This window comes from Camellia sinensis, chromosome 15 (assembly GCF_055761805.1).
Source record: "Camellia sinensis isolate YWXY chromosome 15, ASM5576180v1, whole genome shotgun sequence".
NCBI lineage: Eukaryota > Viridiplantae > Streptophyta > Magnoliopsida > Ericales > Theaceae > Camellia > Camellia sinensis.
Window position 1 is genome coordinate 89432253 of NC_138975.1, and position 7482 is coordinate 89439734.

The 7482-nt window shown below is 30.0% G+C and overlaps 1 pseudogene across 1 annotated transcript; it reads right to left on the bottom strand.

Annotated features, from left to right (window-relative positions):
- On the bottom strand, window positions 1-5630 carry LOC114269576 ((-)-germacrene D synthase-like; annotated as a pseudogene). The gene is made up of 7 exons (XR_014356501.1): window positions 5371-5630; window positions 4126-4405; window positions 3621-3994; window positions 3175-3393; window positions 2942-3080; window positions 2582-2830; window positions 1-589 (listed from the first exon to the last, which is right to left on the bottom strand). The product of XR_014356501.1 is annotated as a (-)-germacrene D synthase-like (transcript).
- Window positions 5631-7482: the final 1852 nt, after the last annotated feature.

Consider the following 7482-nt stretch of genomic DNA (forward strand, 5'->3'; position numbering starts at 1 on the left):
TGCTAACAAAAAATTCCTTTGTTAAAAATGATTTCATATCATATTACAATATTTCAGGAAAGAGATTAATCCGGACTTCCCTTTACAAAGAGAATTATTTGTAGAGTAATGGTAGTTCTATTACAAATATAAAAATCAAATAATCAAAAAAAAAAAAAAACACACACACACACACAAAATACATATGTATAAATAAGATTTTATAGAATTTATTGGTGGATCCATTTGTGAAAAATCTTGTCAGACCATAGACTATTATGTCTCCAATTTGTGATTGGCTTTTATTCTTTGTATGCTGATGTTGGCATTGAATCGATAAGCACCGAGGTCACAAAACCTTTGAGCTTGGTTCCAGAATGTGTGTATCCATCTTCGTCCTGTATAAAACATCCATCAGTCGTGCAAGATTGACTACTCGCAACAAGAGAGGCATTAGGATTGTTGTTGGGCGAAGACACTCTTGATTTATGTCTTTCCATGCATTAGTAACCTGGTTTCGAAATTCAAAGAGCACTTCTTCCTCTGATGCACCATATTGTTTCATGTAACATTCGACAGCTGAGACTACATGACCTCTTTGTTGCTCAAACTACAATTAGTGTTATCATCAAGTTAGAGGATGTGATATAAAATTAAGAATCTTTTCAAATTTCATAAATATTGTAATGTGTTATAATTCATATATTTTAATTTTGAGAAATAATTTTTTTTACACCAACATCGACCAAATCTGTCAAAATATTATATTTAAATATTTTTATATTCACATTTTGCATTAAAATTTAGGAGAGGCATTTGCAGAGCATTTTCTTCGATCTCTTTTCATTTACTTCTGATATTGGATTCTAGAAAATTTTATATAATCATTAAAATCTCTGGTAAATAATCCTTCATTTACATTAAATTGAAAAACTAAAAGGTAAGCTATCAATAGGTTCTATTAGTTAGACTTAATCCTCATCAAGTTCTATTGCAAAATAAGTCTTAGTAAAATCGACACTAAAAATAAATTTTTGTGATGGTTTTTTACATATGTCGCTAAAAATTGAATCAGTGGCATTTTTTACGATTTTTATAAATTGTCGTTAAAACTTACAATTAGTGCCGTTTTTCTTGACGAATGACATCTTTTGGGACAATTTTTTTAAATTATCACTAAAATTTATAATTCGTAATATTTTTTTGTGACAAGTTATAAACTGTCATTGAAAATTAACAATTAGTGACATTTTTAATAATGTTTAATGAAAAATGCTGTTAATTATTATAAAACCTGTCGGACAACAAGTTCACCTATTAAGACTTACACATAAGTCTCTCAAAACTAAATAACCCAAACCATAATGCATGATTAGTTTTAGTTTCTCAATTAACAAAATTAAAATTTTTGAATCGATATCAAATTTTTTTCTTAACACCAACAGAACCGAAGTACTTATTCTGATAACTATCGAAATCTAACTAAACAAAAAATTGGAATTAACTTAAAGTTGTTTTGGTAAGTTGGTTAAAAGGTGATTTTTTTTTCATTTTTTTATTAAAAAATGTGTAAAAAAGTAGAGAAAGTTTCCAAATTAAGCCTTAGTGCTTGTTTGACATGTGAGTTTGGGTTAGGTTGGGGCTATTTTAGTCACAAAAAGACATTTTTTACTCTCAGGCTAAAAGTTGTTATATCCAAACTATAATCATTTCTTTTTCTTTTTTTTTTTCTCACAAAAGTCATAAAATAAAATAAAAAACTCATCCCAAACGAGACTATTTACAAAAATAATTAAAAAGTCAAAAAATTAAAAAGCCAACCCCACATCCCAAACGAAGCCTTAAGTCGGTGATGAATTAGCCACAATGATGAGGGCTCACTGTAGAGTGATTAGTTCCCACATGCATCATTTTACTCATGTTCAGAGTCGAAGTCAATGACGATGGGTTTGCCTTATTTTCTTCTTGGATTTTTCAAGCTATTAAAATAAATAAATAAATAACGCCTTGACATGAAAGGCCAACAACCACCTCATATTAAAGTTATTTTAGAAAAATATCTAACACTTATAATTATATAGGATTCAACCAGTGGCGGACACAGAGGGTGACGGGCGGTGGCCATCGCCCTTCCAAACTTACGAAAATTTGCATTTTATCATGTAATTATGAATATTTATAAAAAGAAGTTTGCATTTTGATTCTTTCAAAATATATATAATGTTATTCTAACCTTCCAAAATCTAAATAATTTTACTTTTGTTATCCTAAATTTTTAAAAATTTCATTATTTTCATGCAATTTTTAATAATTATAGAATAAATTAGTATTTTAGTCACCCCAAACCTTTGAACAATCTAATTATTTTAATATTATTTTGAGTTTTTGTCAAATAAATTAATATTTTGATTTCCAAAAACTATATAATCTTACTTCAAATCTCCTAAAATAAATTAATTTTGCTTTAAATGTCTAATTTTATTATTATTATTTTTTTAATTCAGTAAAGATGAACAAAGCTCACCACATTAACAATACCGCGTGATCATCGGGATTACATCATAATAAACCATTTTGCAAGACTTCTAATTTATCTTATTACCTCGTGGCTAACCATGTCATCCATGAGTCCGTTAACTACTGATGAAGCTTGAACAATTAAAGGATCACCTGACACCCAACCAAAGGCTTCTTTGGACACGACCTCCCCCATCCCAACAAAGGAAGTGGTTGCTAGCATTGTGTAACCGCAGGTTACTAGTGCAACTCGCATATACTCTTCGATACTTGGAACATAGCCTTGGTGAAACCATTTGGCTTCTTCAAAGTATGCTCTAACTAAATTTTTCATCTGAGATTTGAACAAAATCGACCAGTATTATTGCTTTTTGATCAAATTTCACATATAATCTTACTGCTAATCACAAATTGTTTGTTTGTAACCAATTAGTACGAGGCTTACTGCAGATTTTGCATAGTGGATGCGATATGATCTTCCTTTCCTGGCCATCTCTTCATCAATCATGTTGTAAACATCTAGAAGTGCTTGATAACATGGTTTCATGTACTCTGGAAGTTGGTCTATGGCACTGATTTCCCACCTGAAATGCAGATAGATAATGAACAATTGAAGAGATTTTGATACTTCTATGAGATCAAATGCAAAGTTCATTAAGGGAATGAATCGGTTTGAACCTCTCAATTGCATCAGTGAAGAGCACAAGTTCTTCTAAAGTACCATAGACATCATAGATGTCATCAATAATGGAAGTCAAGGCAATCACTTTGGTTAGCATCCTTCTAGCAAGTAGGTATTGGGGCTCAAAATAAACTCCCACTACCCAAAAATAGCACTCCACTATTCTGTCTTTGGCAAATGACAATTTCTTTGCAAAGTCCAATTCTTTCCACCACCTAAAATATGTAATAGGATCTATGTTAGTCAATTTTTAAACCAATTCAATATGAGGAAAAGCCTGACTTGATTAACAACCTTGCATATCCATAAAAAATATTTAAAGAAGTGCTCAGAATATGAAATGTATGGATAAAAAAAGTGCACAATTTAAATTTATACTATACATTTAAATTCTGGGAATTTTTCTATTATTTTTTTCTGGGCACAAATTTATAAAAGTCACCTTGTGATTTCGCTTAGCTTCCATTGGTGCTTTTTTTTGCAATAGGTTGAAATCTAATTTTGCAAAACTCAGTAGAACTTTATTGTGAGAATCATCTTGCTCATAGAAGAAGAAGTTACGGGTCGCCTCTAGCCTTGTCAAGCCCTTGTGTATGGGCTGATTCAGAGCATGAATTATTTGTTCTTGAGCAAGATTGCTCAAGTTGGGTGCCTCAGACTCAAGGTGAGTGATGGTAAAAGACAGTGCTTCATCTAGTATATCTTCTCCTCGCAGCCTAAGATGTGCAGCCTCATACAAGTTTAACAATCCTCGCACATCGCCAATTAAGGATTCACAAATTTTGCCATTGTCATCCTTGAATTTGTTGAACACATCTGCGTAACCCATCCGACACATGATATGTTATTGTGACACAAAATGACATATGTACTTGTATGGTTGTGTTTGACTTCTTTTAGCCTTGTTCAGATACCAAAACATCAAATGCATGGCAAATGAGACTTACCACAAGAGATGGAATATCCTTGTTGTCTAAGTAACCGAAACAAGAGAGCAACAGTATAAAGATCATCGTTGGCTTTGTCATCATGGTGATCATAATCGGTTTTATATATGTGTTGTAAAGCTGTTTCAATCTCACTTTCAAAATAGTAAGACACGCCTAGGCGTTGGATTGCATCGATGAAGTTCAGTTTCTGTGAAGGCTGATCATTGGCTGCCACTAGCATCTTTCTCACTTCTTCTTTCTGTTGTTGAAGTAGTTGGCCCATTTTAACATCCACTTCCTACACAAACAATGAGAATATAGGATATATACAAAGAAAATTATATTCTTACTCAAAATTTTTATATAAAATAAAGCAAGAATAATTTGATAATAGGCTTGCTTGGTTTCCAATTTTCCGAAACACTTTTCAGAAAATTCTAGTCTCTTATTTTCCGTGTTTTTTTGTTTTTACTGAATTTTTTTAATATTTTAAGCAATTTTTTTACTTTTTATACACACCTAACATAAATACACCTAAAAAGTAAAAAAAATGTAAAAAAAATCTTTTAAAAATTCACTAAATACCAAAAATACAAAAAAAAATACAAGAATTCAGTACATTTTTTGTATTTTTATGTATTTATTAATTTTTTAAAATATTTTTTCACAAATTTTTTACTTCTTAGATACATCTAAGTGAGGTGCATCAAAAAAAGTAAAAAAAAATGTTTAAAATTTAAAAAATATTCACTAAAAACAAAAAAACACAAAAACCAAAAAAGTCAGTTTTCAAAAAACTTAATCCAGAAAACTCAAACCAAATTATTTTTGTAAATGAAATCAAACTTCACTGTTCATAATTAATGTTATTTTTCAAATGGAATATTGTGAATTTGAAAAATAATAACCAAATTAGTTATTATCAAGTCTTTCTATATGAAACAGAGATATTAATTATAACAGAGTTGTTGCTCCATGTTAAGATCTACTTCCTGCAACATGGAAACATACATATATATATATATATATATATGCGTGTGTGTGTGTATAAATGCATGTGTCCAACAAAATTCCATGATAATAAACATTGTTGTTCAACAAAATTCCATGTAGTTTCTTTTGTGTCCATGTTGTCAGATTTTAAATATCAGTTGATATGTAATGAGATTTTAGACTTTTGGTACTAATATTTATAGATATATTGGTCCATACTATTTGATATCGATTCCATATCCTTACTAATACCTGTTTTAATACTATTACCACGGCATGAGAGGCATATGTGAGGAAATGATCTCCCCAAATGGTAGGATGATAATTGGCTGAGCGTCGAGTGACCTGCGGTACCATATTTTTTGTTGAATCAGGAATAAGTAAAGCATGAATAGATAATTCCATGTTTTTGTTTTTGGTTGTGTGACAATAAAATGGAAGTGAACAAGAACACTCTTGTGGCCTCTTTTTTTTTTTTTCTTCTTTCACTTGCCTGTGGCTGATATGGACCAGGGAGCTCTAGTGCTTTGCTATTTATACTGCAATCCCATGTATTTGGAGGCGAAAGATTAAGGAAGAATCCAAGTTCGTGCACCTGAAATTTATGTTTCAATTTCTACTAAACCACAAAAAAAAATGTGGACCTCAAGAATCATAGTACAGTTCTTGTATATTTAAGGTTGTAAATGCATGGTCGCCGTGTGTGAAAGGGGTGGACGACAATCAGCCTCTGAAGTTGTATTTGGTTGGTGATTTGACAAGAGATTTGAAAAACGAAAAGAAAAAAGTATGTAAAATATGAATAAAATATACGTACATTTTACGTAGTTTCGTACGTCTTTTCTCTTTCCCTTTTCCAAATCTCTTCCTAAATCCGGCTCCACGCAAAAATTGTTGGCCTTCTAAGGATGTGCTTTGTCTTAGATTTGGAAAAGAAAAAAAAAAAAAGATCTTCATCACTCATGTTATACCTACCAGAAGAGAAAGAAATGGTCTTAGGTTCAAAGATTTGAAGAAAAAAAAAATTATAATGGGAAATAAAAAGAAAAAATGAAGACATGAATGAAATATCAATTAAATTTTTGTCACTTTTCTTTTATTTTTCCTTTCTTCTAAAAAATTCTTATTCAGATCTTGATCCAACACAATTTATATTTGTGGTTCCAAACCCAGTTTCTTCTACACATGCAAACCACCCACCCTCTTATGGTTTATAATAGTATCATTATTTATACACACACAACATAATCATTTAAAAAGGTCTATAATATTTATTTGTGTATTTATATACATATCTATCGTCTTGGAGTACTATGTGGCCATACTCCCTCACCAATTATCATTCAGTATGCCTCTTCATATTTCTTAATCATCCAACACAAAATCAATACTCCATCTTTTCACCAATCATACTACCATGGAGTACCACGTAGTCGTACTCCTAGACAATCAAATAATCACCCAACAAAGAAAGGATTGATTGAACGGTTTGAAAAGGGAGTTTGTATATCATTTTCCATGTAATTAACATAATTGGTTGAAAATTAGAAATAATCTGATAAAGAGAATTGGCTTTGATATTCTAAGGCAATACCACATTATTGGGTTTAAAAAATTGGTTTAATTTTTTTTTTTTGTCTTAATAGCATCACCTTCAAGTCTATTTCTTAGACTAAACCCAATGATATGTAAGTAAGATGATTCGTTAATAATTAGATAAAATATGAGAAATGGAGCTGCCTTTGATATTCTACGAGAAATTACTATTGAGAGTCAATTGTGAAAAATTATTACACAAAGGTGAAAAAGTTTATAATTTTAATTATTTATATTTATAATGTATATCACTTTTTTGTAAATATTTTTTCTAACTACCACTGATATGTAATTCCTCCGATATTTTAAGTCAGTGACACATCATTCGGTTTGAAACGGAAGTGTAATTTTTTGGTCTAAATAGGATCAACCTTCATTTTATAAAGCCCTTAAATCCTTAATAAATAAACTTTTTTACATTAGTAAATCAAAAAATTAAAAACTCAAACTATGTGATCAGTTTTAATACTGTATTTGAATCATGAATTTAGGTAAATATTTGTAAGGGCGAAGAAAAAAGAAAAGAAAAGAGGTATATGTTAATAAAATTTGAACTAATTTTTTTCTTCAATTCCCTTTCAATTCTAAATTTCTTTTCAAAAACTTAAGATTTCGGTGCAACTTTAAATATTTTATTTACTAAACAACTTAGAAAAAGGGAAATGATATACAAATTTATATTTTAGACACTTTTTAAATCCAATAATGTATAAGAAAGATGATTGACTAATAATTAGAGAAGATATGAAAAATAAAATTATTTTAAATATTCTAATTAATTGTTAC